The sequence below is a fragment of the Lepus europaeus genome, chromosome 18 (genome assembly GCF_033115175.1).
Source record: "Lepus europaeus isolate LE1 chromosome 18, mLepTim1.pri, whole genome shotgun sequence".
Classification (NCBI taxonomy): Eukaryota; Metazoa; Chordata; class Mammalia; order Lagomorpha; family Leporidae; genus Lepus; species Lepus europaeus.
Window position 1 is genome coordinate 73,350,935 of NC_084844.1, and position 24,218 is coordinate 73,375,152.

General features: G+C 45.3%; 2 pseudogenes; one reads left to right on the forward strand and one right to left on the reverse strand.

Moving 5' to 3' along the window:
• The window catches only part of LOC133777375 (serine/arginine-rich splicing factor 3-like), a 391,636-nt pseudogene that overhangs the window by 297,914 nt on the left and 69,504 nt on the right, over positions 1-24,218 (forward strand).
• On the reverse strand, positions 8,954-10,387 carry LOC133747157 (nucleus accumbens-associated protein 1-like; annotated as a pseudogene).

Consider the following 24,218-nt stretch of genomic DNA (forward strand, 5'->3'; position numbering starts at 1 on the left):
CTGCAAAAGATGCTTAAAGATGTGTTACACACAGAAACACAGAAACATGGTCATCAATATGAAAGAAGGTAAAGGAAGGAAACCTCACAGCAAAAGATCACAGGAAGCTCAATTTCTCTTTGACATAAAGTCTGATGCTATGTTAAGCAATGTGTTAAAGTAATCTATTATGTTCTCTTGATGTCTGTTAAATTCTAATTGTTCAAAAACAGCTGAATTTTTATTGAGAGCTATGGGTTATTTAAATATGTGTTTATTTTCAAAGATCTGAATTATCACCTTGTAACAATGATCAAATTTTGTAGTGTCATAATTTTAAGGAATCTTATTTCAACCAGATATTTTGGATTTTGAGCCTTCTTGGCATTCCTGACAGGCATTCAAAAAATCAAAGTTTCAATCAATCTGGACTAAAATTTCCAGTAAATCTTGGACTTTGGTTTTTCCAGTTTGGGCCCAACTGAAAAAATCGAAGGACCTATGTCTCTCATCTTATAGAGATACCAACTAATCAGGCTATTTGGATTATATTAGAAGTACTGTCAAGATGTGACATGGTACTAAATTTTAAGTTTCTAGAATGGAAAATGCTATTAATACAAATGTTGGAGAATTAAAAAGTCTAATGATCTTGTGTTACTAGACATGATAGTTATCTTAATGAGAAAGCCACAGAGGCCTAAAGGGTTAAATACTTGTAAAATCCTGCAGGTGCTTTCAAAAATACTGTGAAGTAAGCAAGTGCCTCTTGTTGGCTGATGAGTTTATAATTTTAAACATGGCAACTTAAAGTCTTTTGTCATCCACAGTTATATATGATTTGCTGCTCATAAAACCAAAGCGTTGTTGGTTCTGTGTTTAGCTGTCCTCCTATAGGTTCCTAGGGATTCTTTCCAGCCACTTCTATTGTATTCAGTACTTTGGGATGGCTCTGTAAACAGATGAAGCCAATAATGTATTAACAGTACCAATTGAGAGAGAGTATGGTTAACTGAGGTTACTAAAAACAAAAAGCAATCCAAATCAATTGGCAATCTACAAAAAGAGTTAAAGATTTTACAAGCTATTATTAAAATTGCTATATTGGTCTATTATGTTATGTTATATGTGTGTACATATTGTATGTCCACATGGGAAAATTTTATTAAGAATTTTGTTTTAATTGGCATATAGATAAGATTGTCCATAAATTTAAGCTGCTAAAATTAATCAAAGATACATTTTAATTCTTGTGACCTGAATCTCTGCATCATATGTTTTATACTTGTTGGTAGAAAGAAACTAAAAACATTTTATATGGTTGTGCTTAAGTTTACTGGTTAAACAAACTACCCCATGTTAGATATTTAAGAGGTGTTTCCAAATACATGATTCTTAAAATTTATAGAAGGCATTGGACCTTCTGGTAAATGTTTTCTTAAGTTGTTATCTAATGGTTGAAACTGTTTGCCAAGTATTCATGTGATATTGCTATTGTCAGCAAGCGATCTAGGACTTGCTCCCTCATTTCTCTATTCTAAGCCCAACTTGTTCTTTCATTTCTCTATTCTCTTCAACGTAGGAAACTAATTCTATTATGAAGGAATCTGTAGGACGCACAATTTAATCTTTAGACCTTATAAAAGAGATGGCTAACATTTTTCTGTAATAGCATAGCCAAAATAAGAGCTTAAATAATAATCTCATAGCTAGATTTATCGCCATCAGCGAAGTATACAGTAAGTAGAAAAAACCTCCCTTTCAGACCAAAGGGAAAGAAAGTTTTAAAGTGAGAATATAATTTTCCTCATGGGCATTGTCTACCTTAGAAAAACTACTACAGAACATGCCTGTGACTATAGACTTGTAGTTCAGGCCACCGAAGATCAGAGATGGGACTTGGGAACTCCCTTGACTTGCATCCTCTGGTCTGCTTTAATAAAAACCAGGAGGAAAAGAAAGCTAGGCATCAGAAGCAATGGGTGGCAGGCCTATTAATGGCTGATCTGTACAGTGATCTGCCCTCAAGGAGACCCAACAGGCCAGTCCACTGCAGTGGCTTTCAATGTGGTAAGCCTGGGCTTCAACAGAATTCAACTTGTGAAGAGTCCTGGCAGCTCTGCCAAGAGGTGGATCACTGGAAATGGACCTGCCCTGGAGTCGAAGGATGCCCAGGTCAGAGCCACAGATCTTATTGGCTCTAAGTTGAGAAGCTCTTCACTCAGCCCAATTTCCAAAGTGACCACTGCAGCTGAGGGTATGGTCAAGTAGGGTCAGCAACATTGAAGGCAGAACTGTAAATTTCTTGTTAGAGATACCACCTGCCTTTTCCTAGCCAGCTCTCCTCCCTGGCCAGCCAAGTAATGAAAGTCAACAGAGTGCCTTCCCCTAGGAGGTTCACACCTCCCTTAGGATGTACCCCATGTGAAGAGATAGATAGGTCTGGGCCTCTTAACTCACAAGGCCTAAAGCCCAACAGATTATTATCAAGCCCCTTCTGTCAGGTTCTATTCGTCTCTCTCAGAAAACTTAATTGTAGCTTAGACAGCACTTTTCTTACCTCCTCTAATAATGACTCTGTCCTTTCTTCTAGACCCTGTCTAGTGCACTTGGGCCTCATTCCTTCGTAATCATAACCTCTACTCTACCACCAATGGCTCTACTCCCAACCTGTGTGTACTGATGGTCCTCTTCCCCTCTTAATGCTGTATAATTGTTCAGACCTGGTAAATGCCACTCTTAGGATCATTGGTTACTATCCTCACCCTGTCTTTTATGACCTTGTCTAAATATGATCAGAGTCGGGGAACTTGGAAGGCTTCCATAGCCTTGGCAACTCATGATGACAGCCTAGGGTGGTTACAGGTGCCATAAACTAGAGGGTCAATTTGTTTTGTCAGCAACAGGAGTCACTGTGCACTTGCTCCTCATGTGGGATCTCTATCCTTAATGTGCTGTTCATTGTGATTTAATGCTATAACTAGTACTCCAACAGTATGTTTCACTTTGTGTTTCTATGTGGGTGCAAACTGTTGAAATCTTTACTTAATGTATACTAAATTGATCTTCTGTATATAAAGAGAATTGCAAATGAATCTTGATGTGAATGGAATGGGAGAGTAGCGGGAGAGGGAAGGGTTGTGGGTGAGGGGGAAGTTATGGGAGGGAGAAGCCATTGTAATCCATAAGCTGTACATTGGAAATTTATATTCATTAAATAAAAGTTTAAAAAAATTTAACAGGTGTGGGTAAATTTTTAAAAAAAAAATTAAAAAATTAAAAACCCTTACTGTAAAAACTGCTAAAGGCAAGCCTGAACACCTTGCAGTACCTATGGCTGAGTAGATAAACAATTGAGACAGGCCTCCCAGGGATGCAGGCACCAGGGGCCTAACACCTGTGCCTCATTAATACACAAATAAATCTGCTCTTGGGAAACAACTGAAAATTAATTGTCCCAATCATTTACTGAGTTTGAATAAAGGAATTAGACCCATATTCCCTGCATTTTATGTGAAACCAAACAATGACAATCATTTTTCGGGGCCAGTGCTGTGGTGCAGCGGGTTATTGCCCTGGCCTGAAGTGCCAGCATCCCATATGGGAGCCACTTCAAGACCCAGCTGCTCCACTTCTAATGCAGCTCTATGCTATGGCCAGGTAAGGCAGTAGAAGATGGCCCAAGTCCTTGGGCCCCTGCACCCACATGGGAGACCAGGAAGAATCGGCTTCAGATCAGCACAGCTCCAGCTGCTGGGGCCAATTGGGGAGTGAACAATTGGGTGGAAGACCTTTCTTTCTCTCTGCTTCTCCTCTCTCTGTTTGTACCTCTGACTTCCAAATAAATGAATAAATCTTTTTTTCAAAAAGAATAATTTGTCAATAGTAGAGGCAAGTAAGATCAGCTTTATGAATTTTTCTCAAATTTCATAATGTCACAAATAAACCTATAATTTAAAATTAATCATCAATGCTGACACCCTGGCAACAATATCTTGAGAGGCTTGCTGAAAAGAAAGCCACTGAAATGTGCATGCAGTCAATACCCACCAGACCCTATCATCTGAGGAAAAGACAATCTCGCATACTAGGCTAATAGCCATGAACATGACCAACTGAACACTTGAAGCTCAAAAATCTGACCATGGGAAAGACACATCTTCCCCAAAGTGCTCCAGAACTGCAACTGAAGTAAAAAGAAATTGCTAAATTTTGTCTGATATAAAAATATATATAAGAGTACTTCAAAAAGTTCATGGAAAATAGTATTTATTTAGGGACTGGTGTGGTGTAGTAGATACAGCTGCCGCCCATGACACAGGCATCCCATATGGGAGCTGGTTCATGTCCTGGCTGCTCCACTTCCAATCCATATCCCTGCTAATGTGCCTGGGATAGCAATGGAGGATGGCCCAAGTGCTTGGTGCCTGTACCCATGTGGGAAGCCAGGAAGAAGCTCCTGGCTCCTGGCTTCAGCCTGTCACAACCATGGACATTGCAGCCATCTGGGAAGTGAACCAGTAGATGGAAGATTCTCTCTCTTTCTCTCTCTCTCTCTCTTTCTCTCTCTCCAACTCTTTCAAATAAGTAAATAAATAAATAAATAATTCTTTTTGTTTTAAAAGGACAAGTTTATTTCAGTGCAAACATTTCAAAATTTATGTATGGTTCTACCTTAAGACACATTTTTCATGAATACTCACAATAGAGGTATGTGGAGAGGAGTGTGTGGGTAGGAGGGAGGGAAGAAGAGAGAGAGAGATAGCACAAATAAATAGCAAAACTCTAACAATGATGTCATCAAAATGTCAAAAATTCTATTTGTGGACAAATATTTTATATAAATCTCCTCTAACCTCTACAATAACCCTCTGAGAGAATGTTTTTAATCTTCCTTTCCAAATGAGGAAACTAAGGTTCAGAAAAAAAACTAAATAACTGATGGAGAGAAAAAAGGAATGAAAATTAGAAAACATATCTCCCTGGAATAAGATGGAAGACAAGAGACACTAAAAGGACATGATATTCCAGATATTAAGGGCAAAATTGCTTCTAGCAACAAGGCAAGGTTGAAATCTGTGGTTTCTTCCCCAAATTTTTCATTTTTGAGTACCACAATTAAGGACATAGAGATGAGTTTTCACCAATTGCATCAGAAGGTAGGTTAACAACAGCTGTTGTGAGGGTTCATAACCTGGGTCATTTAGGTGTACAAAAGCCTTGAATGGAATAGTTTAGAAAGCGTGGGCCTTGAAGGGTTCCTTTTAAAGCCAGGAGTGCCATCTAGTGGTAACTATTCTACTTTGCAGGCACTGGGTCCCTGAAACCAATCAGCACCCAAGTTGGGAGAGGCACCCTATGTAGGTTTCATCTCTACACTGATGTTAATGGACCAGAGGCTGTTGTGGAACCACTGTGTTGAGGACTCTGAACCTATCCCTCAGAAAGGAACACTGTGTCTGACTAAAAACAACGGCCATGAGTGCCATCATCATTTCTCAGGGAATCACTTTCACAGCAGCGACTGATGCCCTCCCCCTTAAGAATTCCTGCTTAGATATCGCCATGACCCGCAATAGTTTTCTCTGACACGGAAATGCACTAGACTATGCAATGAATACATATAAATAATAAGTACACGTAGCTGGTGATTACAGAGGGATATCTATCTCTAATTATATTAATGTCATATTTTCCAAAGATATGAACATAAATTTGTATGAGACTAGAATTTATTTATTTTTGTTACAAAGGTGTTTAGTTTATTCTCCTATCATGGATACTCCGGGGTTCACATTTCCTGATGCCACTCCTCCTCTACAAAAGTTCAGGGAAGGGGCAGCAGCTGGCTGCCCTGGGGGGGGGGCTCCTGGGCTAAGGCATGGCCCTGTCTGGCTCTTCTGGTGGAAAGTTCCCTCCCCTGCCCCCGCCCAGAAGCCAGGGGCCACCTCCTGGGTTCCCTGAAGAACACTGGGCTCTGCCACCTGGCCCTGGCACTGCAGAGCACCCCCACCATGGGAAAAGGTGGGGAGGGAGGAGAACCCCGGTTCCAGGGAGCCAGTGTGCCTATTCAGGCCTTGGAGGCCTGGGCACACCTGGGCATGCCCACTGTTCTCTGAGGGTCTGGCTGGAGCCCCTCGTCCACCCCGGCCGCAGCTGCTTGCCAAGAGACCAGGATATTTTGCTTTGGGGTCGGCGCTGGGGCGGGGGTGGGGTGGGGACTAAGGGGTTTGTGCTTTAGCAGGGGGTGCCGACCCCCCCACATACACACTCGGGGTGGCTGGGGGCTAAGGCGCAGGCCAGACTGAGACTCCTCCCCAAAGCAGGCTGGTGGTGACACTGTTGGAAGGATATATGCTGGACCCACAGCTGTTGTGACACCCGCGTAGCAAATTTTTGTTGCGTTGGGGGGTCCACGCTGCAGGGACGAGGTGAGAGCTTTTGTGGAGTGTAGCCTCGAGCAGTTTCTGTGTAGCCCACGGTTGTAAAGACTCTCGGCTCACGTGTTAAGAAGTACAAGACCTAATTACTGCTGGTTAATAAGGCAATGTGTCTCAACATTAATAGTGATTTTGTATTTAGTAGTTATGCCACGTAGTGCGTTAGGACAAGTGCACCATGATTAGAAACAAGGGAGTCAAGTAGTGCCAATAAGCATTTCACAAAAATCAACAAAAAACACTTTAGACTTTGGCCCACCAGTCATTAGGGCAATTTACGAGGAGGCATTAAACACTGACAAGAAACAGCACACCCTAGACAAGATAAAACAAAGGGAGCTGAGGTGTGAGCTTTAGAGAGCTGAGGTGTGATTTAGGTCCCAGGTTATCAGAAGGTTTAGGCAGCATGGGGATGAGAAAGCTACATTCAATCTTACATAGGTGATATATGGGACTTGGGCTAACAAGCACCACCATCTGATAACTCCCCTGTCCCAGGTTTTCTCCTAATGAGAGGTTAGCTAGTAACCTGACCTTTACCTTTTCTTAAAAGTAGGACTGCGAATCATCACCACAATGTCTCCCTGTGTCTCTTGTAAAGTTAATCATGTAACCCCATTAGCCTTAACAAGTTTTTGCAATCTTGGAATTTCTTTTGTCTTCAGCAATGTAAGCTTCCCTATATAAACTCTGGTTTTCCCGCCAATAAACTGCAGGCAGACAACTGCAGCAACAGCATACTCAAAAAGTGTGTGTGTCTGTCTGTCATTTCCCCGCCGATTCCTGATTCTCCTGTGCTTTCGCCCCTCGTTCTCCCCCGGGTCTGGTGACTCCGCGAGAGCCGGTCCGCGGCAGATATAGTGTGGGGCGACCCCCTTTGGTCCTCCCCACCCCGCACCAGAACCTCCCCTAAAATGCTTCACCTGGAAAGCGAGATCGTCGGGCACAAGGTGTACACGGAAGTCAGAGCCAGGAGGCAGAAAGGCTGGTAATGGGGGGAGGTGAGAGGTGTGGGGGTGGGGAAGAAGCCTCCATGTGCACATGTGCACATACACTCACCTACACACACACTTGCCCTAGGCGAGAACGAGAGGAATGGTGAGAAAAAACTGCCAGCGGCCCAAGCAGACCCTGTTCTACCCCTGGGGGAACCAGGCCTACCCAACCAGCCAAGGCCAGGGACCTCCCTTGAAATACATCAGTGAGGGGTGGGGAGAAGTTGAGGGAGGGAGGGAAGCAGGTCAGACCCATGGGGCCCAACTCAGGAACACGCAGTCACACTCCACACACACGCATGTGCACTCTGCCTGCCTGCCCAGCACACGACCCCCCCATATCCTGCCTTCCACAGTGTGTCCCCACCCCCACTGGGGATCTGCAGGTGGGCTGGTGGGGTCAGACCCAGTCCAGTTGGTTTGAAAAATAAAAGTAAATCTTATACTTCAATATTTCAGTAGCTAAAACAATGTTATGTACACGGGTAGGGGCTGGGGGCTCTGTCCCGGGGTGGGGTGGGGGCGGCAGGGCAGGGGCAGGAAGCGGAGGAGAGGACAGCAGCCCCACCCCTCCCAGCCTGCTCCCCGCCCCCCATTCCAACCCCGGTCTCACTCTGCTTCTTTTACCTTCATTCAAGTTGCACGAGCGCGTGCACACACATGCACACACACATACAAGAGGTGCCTTTGGCTGAGGATCTCCCTCCCTGGGGCTCCAGGGCACACGGGCTGGATGGAGGGGTGAGAGCAGGTGCTGGGCCGCCACCCCCAGCCACCTTAAGCTGCTTGTGGCATTGCTCTGAGCCTGTTGGCTCCGCTGTACCATGGGCAGTGCCCACGGCCTCACCTGCCCCGGCCCCCAGGTGCAGGGACTGAGGAAGAGTCAGGAAGGTGCTTTGGAGGCCTGGAAGCACTGGAGGATGGGTAGGGGGTAGGGGGATGGGGAGGGGTCCTGAGAGCCCCCCTCGAGTCCCAGTGGAGGCTGAAGAAGGACTTCCGCCAAGCAGGCCCCTGCCCCATGTCCGGGCTGGTGGTGGTCGGGGCACAACGCTTGGAGTGAGGGAAGGGGGGAGCCCTGTGTGGAAGACAGAAACCTGTGCCTGCCCCCCGCCCCTGTCTACCAGCCCTTGCCAGACTTGCCTGCCCCGGCCAGTGGCTCACACTGGGGAAGGGGCTGGGACGGGGGAGGGGGACCCAGGAACATGCAGCGACCCCCTCGGGGCCTGGGGAGGGACACAGTAGCTCCTGACCAAGGTGTGTGTGAGGACATGGGGGTGGGGGAGTGTGACGGCCCCCCCAGGTGGGGTAGGGGAGTGTGATGGCCCCCTGAGAGGGTTGGGGGAGTGTGACAGCCATCCCGGGTGGGGTGGGGGAGTGATGGCCCATGGGTGGGGTGGGGGGAGTGTGACGGCCCTCCCGGGTGGGGTGGGGGGAGTGTGACGGCCCTCCCGGGTGGGGTGGGGGGAGTATGATGGCCCTCCCGGGTGGGGTGGGGGGAGTGTGATGGCCCCCCCCCCCGGGTGGGGTGTGGGGGTGCGGTTACTGCAGGGCCTCTGTGGAGGGGCCGCCTTGCCCCATAGCTGGCCGTCTGGAAGCTGTACTCCCCGCTCGTCACCTCCGGCTCCGTCTTGCCTGAGTCCCTGATACAGGCAATGCAGGGGTGCCATTGGGTGAGCAGCTTCAACTTGGGCATCCAGCTCTGGCGCACTACCCAGTGCGCGTTGGGGCACACGCCGGCCACAACGGCGTTCCTCTTGCTCTCCTTGAAGTTCCGGCAGTGGTACTCCACGGCGTGGAGTGCGCGGCTGTCCAGAGGTTTGCTGCTGTGGGCCAGTGTGTTCCAGTCAAAGGAGGAGGTGAGGAGCAGTCACGGCCAGACCTGGTTCCGGGTTCCTGAGCTGCGCCCTCTGATGTACACCTTGGCGCCTGTCACCAGCTCTGGGTTCTCGGAGGGGACGCCCTCGTCCTGGAGCTGGGGGTGACAAGGGTGCCAATCTGGTTGATGAGCTGGGCTGGGAGCGACGCCAATCTTGCCACACCCGGATCCGACTGCAGGTTCTGGGAGGGCCTCAACCTTCTCGGCTGTCCGGCCCACATTCATCGCGCTGTGCATGGTGTACCTGTTGTATATCTGCTAGCACTGCTCCTCCGAGCCTTCCTCCCCTGCGTCCTCCTCCTTGTGGTAGGAGCCGGGCTGTCATTGGTGTAGGGGCTCCAGGTGCCCGGGCTCTTGCGCTCCGACGTGCTGGGCCCACTCCCCACACCCACAGCTGCCGCCACTGTCCCGCTGGCCGGCTGCCCCACTCCACCCCCGCGGCCAAGGCCACCCTGGCGGAGGCCTGCTGCGAGAGCTGCTAGTTGGCCGCCAGGTCCAGCACTGAGAACTTGGCCATCTTGCAGCTACCGCCACTGCTGCTGCCACCCCCGCCTCCTTGGGGCCACCTTCCCATAGCTGTTTGGCCCTGGGTGTGCACTACACCGAGTCCGACTCCTGCTGCTCTGTCCTGACCCGCGACAGGAGGGGCAGCGGCAAGCTGCAGGCTGGCCAGCCAAAAGTCTGTGCCACGGGACTCTGCGGCTCGGACGAGGGTGCCCCTCGGTGTGCAGGCCCTGCGAGTCGCCGCTCCAGGAGCTCACCTTCAGGAAGAACTCAGCGCCTTTCTCCAGGATCTCCTGGATCTGCAGGATGCCCGCTGTGTCTGTGAGCAGGAACTGGTCCCCCACGTTCATGCTCAACAGCCCGTGTAGCAGCTCAGGGTCTGCTGGAACAACAGTGGCTGCATGGCCGCTGGCAGCTCCACCACGGTGCTGCGGCTGATGTTGAACAGGAGTAGGAGCTGCTGGCGGCCAGCACGGCCTGACCTCTGACCACCACCGACACATCACAGGGCAGCCCTGCAGCCGCTGTTCGCTGAGGCGCTCCAAGATGCCGTGGCCGAAGATGGGGATCTCCATCTACAGGCTCTGCGCCATGGTGGGGCTGCACCATGGCAGCTGAGGCCTGGCCTGAGCCCTGGGCATGCCCCTGCGCCAGGGCCTCCACCTCCATGGCCTCCATGGCCTCCGCCTCAGCAGCAGTGGCAGATGCGGCGGCCACTCACTGTTAAATTTAATTGTTATAAAAAATGATGTACACCCAGCACCATGGCTCAGTAGGCTAATCCTCCGCCTGTGGCGCCAGCACACCAGGTTCTAGTCCCGGTTGGGGCTCCGGATTCTGTCCTGGTTGCTCCTCTTCCAGTCCGGCTTTCTGCTGTGGCCTGGGAGTGCTTTTTTCCCACCATAATGAAACATCAGAGCACATCACTGACACATTTTAAATGTATATAAAGACAGAATGCACAATTATCATCTGCCTAATACAAATATCTTCATATGTCTAGATGAAACATGTTCCCATATGAGGAGGCCCCACTGAAACAAAAGCAACGAACACTTCCCTGCATGAGGGACTGACTGCTAAAGTTACGATGATTTTAGGTTAAGGTTTGAACTGAGAAATCCTGAGATTCCACCTCAATATCCACAAGGACATAAAGAACTGAATTTAAAAAAACCTTGTGGACTGTCAGATATAATGCCTGATTTTGTACAAAAACATATATTTTTCCTTCAAAACTAAAATTTAGCAGTCTCTAAAGTCACATTAAAGTAGGGAAATCCAATTATTCTTTCATAAAAGCAATCAAGAAAATGTGCATAAGTTTAATTTTATGGAATGTTTTTACCTCATTTTTTAATTTCATAAAACTGTAATATATAATATGTCATTATGTTATTTTTTAAAAACAGGATCAACATTTAGGAATGAGGTGAGGAAAGGATACTGTACCAGGAAATCTCTGTGAAATTATCTGAAGTGAATAAATTTTCTATTCTGTGGTCTACTGTGATTTCTTTTGATTTTTTTCTTGATTTGCTTGAGAGACAGAGAGATATAGAGTGAAACAGAGATAGAAAAAGAGATGTCCCATCCACTGGCCCATTCCCCACATGCCTGCACAGCCAGGCCTGGACCAGCCCAGAGCTGGTAGCCAGGAATTCAATCCACAGCTCCAATATGGGTGGTAGGGACTCAAGTACTTGGGGCATCACCACTGTCTTCCAGGGTCCACCTTGGCTAGAAGCTGAATTGGGGAACTGGAGCTAGGGATCAAATCTAGGTACTCCAATGTGAGGTGTAGGCATCTTAACCGATAGGCCAAATACTTGCCCCTAAAGGCATTTCTGATATCATTAATACATAAGGAAGAATGCCCTTCTTTGAGACGTTTCTCTGCATATCTCCCTCACTCTCTTCTTACTGCCATCCTACCTCATTTACGTTGGTATGTAGGATAACTGACATAAGCTTGATGTCTAACTTTCTATAACAAGGTAAAAAATTGGCCACACAGTTTGTAATGTAAGCAGTACAGAAAAGGAAATACTTATACAGTCAAGAACAAATTATTTTCCAACAATTTAAAAATAGGCATTTATGGCCGGCGCCACGGCTCAATAGGCTAATCCTCCACCTAGCGGCACTGGCACACCGGGTTCTAGTCCCAGTTGGGGCGCCGGATTCTGTCCTGGTTGCCCCTCTTCCAGGCCAGCTCTCTGCTGTGGCCAGGGTGTGCAGTGGAGGATAGCCCAAGTATTTGGGCCCTGCACCCCATGGGAGACCAGGAGAAGCACCTGGCTCCTGCCATCGGATCAGCGTGGTGCGCCAGCTGCAGTGCACTGGCCGCGGCAGCCATTGGAGGGTGAACCAATGGCAAAAGGAAGACCTTTCTCTCTGTCTCTCTCTCTCACTGTCCACTCTGCCTGTCAAAAAAAATAGGCATTTATTTAGTAAAATCCCAAGTCCTAATTAAAAGGTCATTTTATCTCTTTTTTTAAAAAAAAGGATTTATTTATTTGAAAGGTAGAATCACAGACAGGAGTGAGATAGAGAGAGATCCTCTTTCCACCAGCTCACCTCCTAAATGGCCCCAATACCCAGGGCTGAGCAAGGCCAAAACCAGGAGCTTGGAAATCCATCCATTCTCCCACATGTGTGGCAGGGGCCCAAGTACTTGGGCCATCTTGCACTGCTTTTTCTTCAGGCATTAGCAGGGAGCTGGATCAGAAGCAGAGCATCTGGGACTGAAACCTGCCCTTGTACAGGGTGCTGCTGTCAAAGGTGGTGGCTTAACCCCTTGCGCGATGATGCTGGTCTCCATCTTATCTCTTAAAGCATGTTTTCCAACACTAGATGGACTTATGGAATATTATAAAAATAGAAATAGATGTTTCTGTTAAATATTTTCTTTTTAAAGATGAAAATAAGTTACATTTTAAGTGAATCCATCATTCACTGCACAAGTTCTACACCACCACTATCCGACAAAATTTTTTGAGAACATAGAAATGTTCCATAACTAACTGTCCAAAATGGTAACCACTCATCACACATAGTAATTAAGAAGTTGAAATATGGCTAATGCAGTTGAAGAATTACATATTTAATTTTAACTAATTTAAGTCAAAATTTATATGGCTAATGGTTCCCATATTGGACAGTGAAGCTCAAAATGTTTTAACAATGATAATACACACACAAACACATACACACACAGATACACACACACACACACACTGGTTTTAAAGCAAAACTGTAAAGTTTCAAGGAATATAAAGATAAATATACACATGATACATAATCATATGTAGTACAACTGGAGGAAGAAAACAAACATTAAAAGTAAAAAGGTTCAGACATTTGACCTAGTGGTTAAAAAGCCAGTTAACATGCCCACATCCCATATCAGTGTCTGATCTGAATCTCAGTTTTACTCCCATTTCTAGCTTCCTGCTAATGTACACTCTGGGAGGCAGCAGGTGATAGCTCAAGTACTTGGGTCCCTGCCACCTAGGAGGGGACCTGAATTGGTTCTTAGCTCCAGTGTTTGCATGGCCTAACTGCCACTGTGGCATTTGGAGAGCCAACTAGGGGATCTAAGCTTGCTCTCTCTCTCTCTCTCTCTCTCTCTCTCTCTCTCTCCTCTTTCCTCTCTCACTGAGTGTGTGTATTTGTGCATTTCTGTGTAACTAAATACAATTCAATTAAAAAAAAACTTTTTAAGTTAATTCATAAAATAAATCAAAGTAATTCCTGAAAAGAGGCTTTTATACAGTATGTCATAATTCTAAATGCATAGTGGCACTAGTCAGAACTATCAGATAAGCATGTAATAGTTTCTTTTTCTTTCCCATCCCTCTCATTGCCTTTTCCCATGGTATTTCTGTCACTACCACCACCCTCAGCCACTGTCTCCTCTCACCAAACTCTTGTCACATACACATGTGAAAGTGAGGAAAGACCATCTTCAGTGGCAACAGTGTTAGTTCTATTAGGTACCAATGGTGGCATTGCTGGAAAGACCCTGAACCAGATGTGGATATAACCAGACTCAGCAACAGATTGTCTAAAAGAACCAAGAAAGGACAGATTAAAAAGAAAGTAAATGGGTCATGTGATCAACTTTAGTTTAAGGTCAAATATGTACTTCAAATTTGTTGGGATTAATGTACTTGAATAAACAATTCACAGAGGCTTCTGGAGATGTACATCACCACCTAAGCCTCCTAAAAAAACTCACTAAAAATCATTACAAGGTGAACATCCTTATCCAAAATGGTTAGGATTCAGAAGTGCTTCAGATTTTTAAGATTTTGGAAGATCTGCATAGACTTTACTGGCTGAACACCCTTCATCCACCTGCAGTGTCAGGCAGAGTACCAATACATTCCAAAACTTAAAAGTTGTTTTCGCCCATATGTGGTATGCAGTTCAAAAATACATGGCTATGTGTCCCTACATTAAATAATGGTTTTGTCTGTAGACCTCTCCTTTCTATTTTAGAGGCATTTCTCATATGCCCATCAGGGCTATCTGTTACCAGTCCATTTAATGCTCATGCAGTAGTTCTCACTTACGTGCAGTTTCGCTTTCTATGGCTTGTTATGCCTGGTCAATGAGGGTCCAAAAATATTAAATGTAAAATTCCAGAAATAAACAATTTCAGAGTTGTAAACTGTATGTGGTAATGAGTAGCGTTATGAAATCTCACGCCATTTTGCTCTGTCTTGCTCAGTGTATCCATGCTGTGCACACTACCACCCATTAGCCACTTGGGAGCCATTTCAAGTCATCAGAGTGGCTGTTAGGGAGTCACAATGCTTATGCTCAAGGAAGCTCTATTCTGTTTAATAATGATTCCAAAGCACAAGAATAGTGATGTGGTAATTCAGGTATCTCACAGAAAAGCAAACTAAAAAGGTAAAACAGTTTGACTTATTAAAGAAAAAAATATACCCTGATGTTGACCTACATTAGGGATGAAACTTTTATCAATGATATTGTGAGGGGAGAAAAAGAATGTCAGGCTAGTTTAGCCTTGCGCCTAAAATTACAGAAGTTTAAGCCATAGTATGTGATAGTAAGGACTTAGTTTGGAGGGCCAAGGCATGAATTTTCTGTGGTTTCATGCATCTACTGATGTACACAACACTCCAGAAGTCTTAGAATGTACTAGGGAATAAGAGGAAACTACTGGACATTAGCTTTTAGAAATCTCAAATCTATACACCTTTGTCATTTGCTCAGACTTTATATTTATTGCATATTTCAGTCTATTTTGACATCATAAACTATCATCTTCTTAAAGTTTAAATAAAGGGAGAAATGAGAAATAAGACTAAATGGAAGAAAATGGGATTGATTGGTAAAGCCTTCCTGTGACTTTAATCAACAGGCCTTTCAGCCATCCAATTATTCTCCTCTATTTCTAAGTTTCTGATTATATTCTGGTTGGTTAGAGTATGCTGGTTCACTCTCCAAGTGACTACATTGGCTGGGGCTGGTCAATGCTAAAGCCAGGATCCAGGAACTTCATCTGGGTCTCCAACAGGGGTGCAAGGGCCTGAGCACTTGAGGCATCTTCTACTGCACCATCTTTCCCAGAAACAGTAGCTGGAAGCTGGATCAGAGTTGGAGCAGCCAGGATTTGAACAGGTGCCAATATGGGATGTCGGCACTATAGGCAGCAGTTTAACCAGCTGCACACAGTGCTGGCTCCAGGAGTAGTATTTTTCTTACTAATTTTTCAAAAATATTTTCTCCAAATCACAATGAAAGATTAACCATTTTCTTATTATTTCGTTTTCCAAATTAAATTTTCATCAAAACTCTGTAGGCTATAAGTGACCCTATTAAAAAAATTTTAAACTATTTTAAAGTTCAGAAACTTTAATAGAACCTAAACCTGGTCCTGATTTTCCCTTTGGTATATTAAATTTGCTATTGTGTTATCTATATTCCTAATAATTTGAATATTCCCCCAATAAATGCCATAAAAATTTAATTATATGACCACAGATATCTTTACTTTTTTTATTTTATTTTTTGACAGGCAGAGGACAGTGAGAGAGAGAGACAGAGAGAAAGGTCTTCCTTTGCCATTGGTTCACCCTCCAGTGGCCACTGCGGCTGGCACACTGCAGCCGGCGCACCACGCTGATCCGATGGCAGGAGCCAGGTGCTTCTCATGGTCTCCCATGGGGTGCAGGGCCCAAGCACTTGGGCTATCCTCCACTGCACTCCTGGGTTCAATCTCAAAATGCCCACAACAAAAAGGGTTAGGTCAGGCTAAAATCTAAGAACTCAACCCAGGTCCCAGAAATGGAAGGCAAATTACTTGAGTCATTACCATTGCCTCTGAGGGTCTGGATTAGCAGGAAGCTGGAGTAAGTAGTGAAATCGGGTATTGAACCCAGGCACTCCAAATGGGACACGAAGAGTCTTAACAATTTAACAGTGAGGCCAAGATCTGCCTTCCCATCACCCAGAATAAATTTAACCAAGGACGTGAAAGACAACTACAATGAAAATTGCAAAACACTGATGAAAGAATGTGAAGAAGACAAAAGAAAACACAAAGTTCTTCTCTGTACACAGATTAGAAAAATTAATACTAGTACAAGTCCATGTTACCTGAAGCAATTCACAGCTTCAATGTAATTACCACCAAAATAATAAAGACAGCATTCACAGAACTAGAAAAACCAATCCTAAAATTTATATAGAAGCACTTTAAAAGAACCCAAATACATAAAGATATCTTGAACAACAAAGTTGGAGGCATCACAACATCATATTTCAAGACATATTATAGAGTTACTGTAATCAAAATAGTATGGTATCAGCATAAAAACAGAAATACAGACTATTGGAACAGAATAGAGGTCTCAAAAATTAATCTACATACCTACAGTCAATTGCTCTTTGATAAATCTACCAAAACTCATACCAGAGAAAGGACAGTCTCTTCCATAAATGGTGCTGGGAAACCTAAATCTAAAGATCCATACCCATGGGGCCAGTACTGTGGCTTAGCAGGTAAAGCCACCACCTACAGTGCTGGCTTCCCATATGGGCACTGGTTCCAGTCCTGGCTCTGCACTTCTGATCCAGCTCTCTCCTGTGTCCTGGAAAAGCAGAAGAAGATGGCCCAAGTTCTTGGGCCCCTACACCCATGTGGGAGACCTGGAAGCTCCTGGCTCCTGGTTTTTGATCGGTGCAGCTCTGGCCATTGTGGCCATCTGGGGGAGTGAACCAGCAGATGAAAGACCTCTCTCTCACTCTGCCTCTCTATAACTCTGTATTTCAAGTAAAAATAAATAAAACTTTAAAATAGAAAATCCATACCCAGAATCCAAAATTTCATCCCATGCCTCCCACCGTAATGTAAAATCAACTCATAATGGAAAAGATATATAAATGTGGCTGGCGCCGTGGCTCACTAGAATAAGCCTCCGCCTTGCGGCGCCGGCACACCGGGTTCTAGTCCCGGTCGGGGCACCGATCCTATCCCGGTTGCCCCTCTTCCAGGCCAGCTCTCTGCTGTGGCCAGGGAGTGCAGTGGAGGATGGCCCAAGTCCTTGGGTCCTGCACCCCATGGGAGACCAGGAGAAGCACCTGGCTCCTGCCATCGGATCAGCGTGGTGCGCCGGCCACAGCGCGCCTACCGTGGCGGCCATTGGAGGGTAAACCAATGGCAAAAGGAAGACTTTTCTCTCTGTCTCTCTCTCTCTCACTATCCACTCTGCCTGTCAAAAAAAAAATAAAAATAAAAAACATAAAAAAATTTAAAAAAAAGAGAAAGATATATAAATGTAAGTCCTGAAATTATGAAACCCCTGGGGGAAAACACTGGCAAACATTAAATTTTTTTGAAAAAGACCCTAAGGGCCGATGCCACGGCTCACTGGGCTAATCCTCTGCCTAGTGGCACCGGCACACCGGGTTCTAGTCCCGGTCGGGGCACCAGATTCTGTCCCAGTTGCCCCTCTTCCAGGCCAGCTCTCTGCTGTGGCCAGGGAGTGCAGTGGAGGATGGTCCAAGTGCTTGGGCCCTGCACCCTATGGGAGACCAGGAGAAGCACCTGGCTCCTGCCATCGGATCAGCGTGGTGCGCCGGCCGCAGCGCACCAGCTGTGGCGGCCATTGGAGGGTGAACCAACGGCAAAGGAAGACCTTTCTCTCTGTCTCTCTCTCTCACTGTCCACTCTGCCTGTCAAAAAAAAAAAAGACCCTAAGACCCTAAGAGCAGAGAGGAAAGGAGAAACATACAAATGTGATCATCCCAAACTAAGAAGCTTCTATACAGCAAAAGGAACAAAGCACAGCTGACAGAAAACAGTTACAAGCTGTGCATCTAGCAAAGGACTATGACTCAGAACATATACAGAACCCCAAACACCACAAAAACCCAAATCCAGGTAACAAACAGGCAAAGTATCTGAACAGATATTTCTCCGGAGAAGAAACACAAAAAGAAAACAAAAGCATGAAGAAATGTTCAATATCGCTAGCCTTCAGGGACATGTAAATCAAAACCACAGTGAGGTTGGGAAGGGTGTGGCAAGAGAGAATGGAAGGAGACTGGATAACAGGCACCAAACACAGACAGAAGGCACTGGTTCCAGTGTTCACAGCACAGTGCTCCTGTTCCACTGCAGCTCACAATAATGTATTATACACTACACAAAGAACCAGGAGAGAGCAACTAGTAGCTACCAGAACAAAGATAAGCTAAGGACATAGAAAAGCTATTTTCCTGGTTTGATTGATGTATGCTTTGTATATGTACTGAAATACTGTACCACAAAAGTATTGTATGCTAATAAAAATATTTTAATAGAATAATAATAAAAAGATATTTTACCAAGGTAGTGTCTGTCTCAGTGATATGGAGAACAGAACATATTGAGAAAGGGAAGTGACTTTGGAAGCTCTCTTCAATATAAGGAATTAGACCACCACTATTTGAAGCCAAGTGCCTTTTACTGTCTTTTCTTAGAAAATATATATTATATATATATATAAATATATAGAGAGAAACACTCCTTTTATTCTTCAATTAAAGTTCTTTTGAAATATGAAATTGGTATTTCTTCAGAGTAAAACACCTGTCAGAAAGTACGAATACATTTTTTTTGACAGGCAGAGTGGATAGTGAGAGAGAGAGAGACAGAAAGGTCTTCCTTTGCTGTTGGTTCACCCTCCAATGGCCGCTGCGGCCAGCACATCTCGCTGATCCGAAGCCAGGAGCCAGGTGCTTCTCCTGGTCTCCCATGTGGGTACAGGGCCCAAGCACTTGGGCCATCCTCCACTGCCTTCCCGGGCCATAGCAGAGAGCTGGCCTGGAAGAGGGACAACCGGGATAGAATCCAGCAACCCAACTGGGACTAGAACCTGGTGTGCCAGTGCCGCAAGGTGGAGGATTAGCCTGTTAAGCCATGGTGCCGGCCACGAATACATTTTTAAAAAAAAAGAAACAGGACTCACAAATATCATGTCTTAAGAATTAAGTCTCCAGTCACCCTACTATATCAGTTGTAGGATTTATTATCTAAAGAGACTTAGAAGTATTTCATGATTTTCTTGCATTCAGGAACTTTTTTATTTTCTTAGATTTAGCATCAGGTTCCCTAGCTAAATTATTATAATAGAACATTGGCTAAGACTTATAATTGAATATCATTAGTTTTTATTATTTTGTGTGTCTCTTAAAGTCAACATCACATTTAAAGATTATTGCTTCAAAATTATCCCTTTGTCAAAAATCAGAGGATAATACATTTTTTTCCTAACAGCACAGCTTGGGAAAATATACTCATCAATGATGCCAAGTTAAATTAAATTAAAAAATAGAGTAAACATGGTGATCAACTACCATATATAAGAACCTAGAGAAGAGTTAAATATAATTTAAAATTTATTTTAGAGCAAGATACAATAATTTGCATTCTATACTATGCCATTTCTGCAATGCCAAGATAAAGGAGTATTTTGAGTTTCTCAGAGAATGCCAAATAATTGGTCTGAGTTCCATCTAACTTAATTGCCTAATAAGGTAAGTATACTATGGCTTTTTGACTATATAAACAGACTAAAAGCTATCCATAAAGGAGACAAAAATTAAATTATTTTCTATACTGTGCACTATGACATTATACTTTAAAAACCTTAAAAAAAGCATTACATGAATCAGAAAACAAACAGACTTCCTAGGGACTTTTGTAGAAAGTTATAATCTAATCAAAAAGATTTTTGGAAACATAGGATAATAAAAGGAAAGTTAAATATGTTCACCTTCAATTTATTTCATAGGTCACTGTTATACCATCTAATAAGATAACTAAAAACATGCAAGCAGCTGGTTATACAGCAAGACAGATTAATGTAATAGTCTGTAGTCATCTGTGCTGGCAAGGACTCGCCTCTTTTTGCAAGGAGAAGGTCAGTTGCCCTTGGGAAGAGGAGGGGAGGATGGAGAAACAATAGTCCTTCCACCATGTGGCCATGTGTGCTCCATTCCCTAAGTTAAACATCTACTGCAGCACACACAGGACACTCTCTCTCTTCCTTCACATCTGGCAGTGTTCTCTCACATGTAGCTTGACAAAAAACATCTAACATTGGTCTGTAAAACCTGTAAGAGGTATTGCATAAAACTAATAATACATTCTCATAACACATCACTGCAAATTAGTTGCAAGCCAAATACTTAAATTTTAACCAACATTTCCAAAGCAAGATGTGACCTAAAACCATTCAGGCATCATATAACCCCATACAAGTGTCTCAAGAGTTAAATCCATTTGTTTTCTACCTATCTGAATCAATGAAGAAAACCGCTAAGAAATACAAATCATTGTAAAACCTCATAGGCCATAAAAATAAATCTGTGAGTATTAGACATATGAAGCTGTAGTTAGTGTTCATAGATTTAAGTTCCATAATTTATTTGTTATAGTTCCAGGTAGCACTTTTTTTTGACAGGCAGAGTTAGACAGTGAGAGAGACAGAGAAAAAGGTCTTCCTTCCATTGGTTCACCCCCCAAATGGCCGCTAAGGCCAGCACGCTGCGCTGATCCAAAGCCAGGAGCCAGGTGCCCCCTCCTGGTCTCCCATGTGGGTGCAGAGCCCAAGCACTTGGGCCATCCTCCACTGCCTTCCCGGGCCACAGCAGAGAGCTGGACTGGAAAAGGAACAACCAGGACAGAATCGGCACCCCAACAGGGACTAGAACCCGGGGTGCCAGCGCCACAGGCAGAGGATTAGACTAGGGAGCCGTGGAACATGCTCTGCATTTAGATTTTCAAGAGGCTTTGTTTTACATGTTTTACCCCAGTATTTAAAAGTTGTGGGAAGGAAGCAGATCAGACAATATAATGCCCTTTTTACAGATGAGAAACTAACTCATTACCCTAAACATAAGCTCTAGTATGTCAGTGGTAGGCTTAAGGCCTGAGCTGTCTGATTATGAAGAAAGGTTAGGATTTCTGAGGCAGTTTAAATAGTTGTTACACAAAAGGACTTCTGAACACTGGAAAATTTATGTATTTTTTTAATAACCTGTTACTAGCTAGTTTAAAAGAGCTATAATGGCAACAGAAAAATAATTTTCATCTTCTGAAGCAAATTTTACCAATAATTCTGTGGCTATTTTAATGTGACACTGCTACATTTTTCTAGGTTTTGTCTATTAATATTAATAAGAAAATATGCACCAGCACTGTGCTTCTATGAATTCTACATTTAACCCAAGTGCCAAATTTACAATTAAGCTTATTACATTATAAGAGCTGCTGCCTACTGGGTAGAAAAATATTAATTTCACACTTTAAATACTATAAAACTATTTAACAGCAGTGTTGGCCTGCCAACTGAATCCTTTCCTGTTTGAGCTGTAACCTCCCTATTGGCTGAAGAGCCCTAAAAGGGCATTAACAAACAGCTCTTAATTCAATCATATTTGCATTTTAACCTTTCTTAGGTACTCTGAAAGAAGTCTTTAGTATTGTAAAATATATATGGGAAAAACAAAAAGCAGATTATAATGAAGGTTAATACTACATGTACATTGTCCTAATCAGTGTACTGTAGGATAGGAGAGCAACAGATATCTGATGTAAGCTCATTCACAAGAATTTGGGTTATTACATTTTCTGATACTCATTATTTCTACAGACAATCACATATCACAGTAATATTTAAAAGCACAAGTCCTAATTCCTTGCTATTCTAAGATTAGACTCCTCTAAGATATTGGATCTTATACATTATCCTGTAATATTATATATCTCTGTATTTACTACCTACCTACAAGAATTAAAAGTCTCTTCAGAGTCCAAAGCAGAACTTGGTTCTTCTTCCATTTTTATTAGAATCTCCTGGAAAAAATTTTAAAAACACAGTAAAATAATGGAGATTGCAAAGCAACGTTTCAGTTAAACAGTTGTGTAACAGTTCTATGCAGTATATTAGCCAACAATAAAATGTCCCCTTGCCCTTTCCCTAAATTATCTTCTGTACTTCTTTTAGGAAAAATACTCATCTTCAAGCCACGATATAAACCAACAGTACTCCTAATTTGCATAATAATACTATAATGCTATCAATGTAATTACTAAGAAGAATATACATTTATAAAATATACATTTATAAAATATACATTTATAAAAATTATACATTTATACATTGATATATATATTATATATATCAATTTATACACTTACAGAAATTGAGGAGGCAGAGATGAACAGAAAGCAGATTTGGTAGAATAAAAATACTTTTACTAAAGAAACTTAAAATGCTAATCAATGCCAAAATAATATATATTAAGTATAAGTTCTCAAAATATATATTTTAAAGTTTAGTTATGAAACAATAGTTTCCCATGATTAAACAGATCATTCGTTCTTCAAAAAAATTATAAAACTGACAGAAAATCCTAAAAGGCATAAACCATTTAGTTACACGCTAGCATTTTCATAAAAGGGAGTTTTCTGTTGGTGACCAAGTCTCCATGCTAACAACCGGGACAGCCCAAGACAAACTCAGGAGAGAACAGGCCCGGAAGGTTGTCCAGCTCCCATGTCTCCACCTGCCAGACACTGAGGAGGCGGAGATGAACAGAAAGCAGGTGTGACAGGCAGTGGCCAGAAACAGATTGTAGGGCGGCAGGGGCGGGCCGGGGCCGCGTCCACAAGCCACGGGCAGTTGAGGGGCCGGCGGACCGAGCGCGGAGCACCGCGTGGCCCCGGCCGCGCCCTCACCTCCTGTCTGTCACCTGGTAGCGCGTCCTGAGCCCGGAGGCCGGATCCTGCGCCGGCGTGGCGCCCTTCAGGTACAGGATCCCGCAGTCCTCGGGCACCAGGACTCCAGGCTGCTGAGGACACAGCTGCGCGGGGCAGCGGGTCGGGGTCAAGGCGGCCGCGCCCGGCCCGCCCCCCCCCCCCGCGGGCCTCGGGGATCCGGGGGTCCCCGCTCGGGTGAGGCGCGGGGCTCGGAGGAGGGGGCGCGGGCGCTGGGGAGGGGACGGGGGGCTCTGGGGTGGGGGCCGTGGGGCTCTGGGGAGGGGCGGTGACTCTGGGGAGCGGCGGGGGCTCTGGGGAGGGGCAGTGACTCTGGGGAGCGGCGGGGGGGGGGGCTCTGGGGAGGGGCGGGGGCTCTGGGGTGGGGGCCGTGGGGCTCTGGGGAGGGGCGGTGATTCTGGGGAGCGGCGGGGGGGGGGGGGCTCTGGGGAGGTGCCGGGGCTCTGGGGAGGTGCCGGGGCTCTGGGACATGGCCGGGTCTCTGGGGTGGGGGCCATGTTGCAGCCCCTCGGGCCCCCGCAGGACGGGTCTGGCGATGGCTATGGTGACGGTGTTCACGGTATTGGTGGTGATGATGATGATGGTGTTGATGGTGTTGGTGATGGACGTGTGTGGTGGTGGCGGCTGCGGAGCCCCGGGGCCCAGGAAAGGCCCAGAGTGGGCCAGCAGGGGGAGAACCTGGGCGAGCGATGGTCCCCGACCCCGCCAGCCTGCCCATACCCGGCCCCCCGCCCACCCTGCCTCCCGCCCACCCTGCCCTGCCCCTGCCCCGCCCTTTACCTGAGGTGAACAGCCAGAGGCCCAGGGGTCACGGTGGGCTGCTCCATGTCCCACTCCCCTCAGCAGAGCCACGTTGCTGACAGCAGCGGGGGAACTGGGGTTCACAGCTGTGCCATGGAACACACAGTGCTGGGGGCGGAAGTCAGACCCAGCTCCCTTCCGGGTGGATCCCCAGGCCCGCAGTGCTGGGGCGGGAGCGCCATCAGGGTCTCCCCATGCTGGCCCAGAGCACCCAAGGAGTCCGGAGCAGAGCTGGGGCTGGAACCCAGGATCTGATGGAGGGAGCGGGCGTCCTCCCAGCCTGCCCTGGGGTCCCGCACACAGCGCTCCCCTCTCGG